The sequence below is a fragment of the Trachymyrmex cornetzi genome, unplaced genomic scaffold (assembly GCF_001594075.2).
Source record: "Trachymyrmex cornetzi isolate Tcor2-1 unplaced genomic scaffold, Tcor1.1 scaffold103, whole genome shotgun sequence".
NCBI classification, from domain to species: Eukaryota; Metazoa; Arthropoda; class Insecta; order Hymenoptera; family Formicidae; genus Trachymyrmex; species Trachymyrmex cornetzi.
This window is the reverse complement of record NW_017295576.1, coordinates 36,958-37,162: the sequence shown is the minus strand read 5'-3', so window position 1 is coordinate 37,162 and position 205 is coordinate 36,958.

Genomic DNA, 205 nt, shown 5'->3' with positions numbered 1-205 from the left:
CGGGTACGACGATTCCCGATACACATGTTCTTCAGCCGGATGTAGAGCGGCGACCACTGACCACGCGAAGCACGCATTGTCTATGGATTTCACACTGATCACCGCTCGTTTCATCACAATTTCGCGCGGCATCTCGAAGTGACATCCCGCGTGTATGGGATTCAGTTTGTTCACATTCACTACCAAATTGAGGATTCGCGACAGC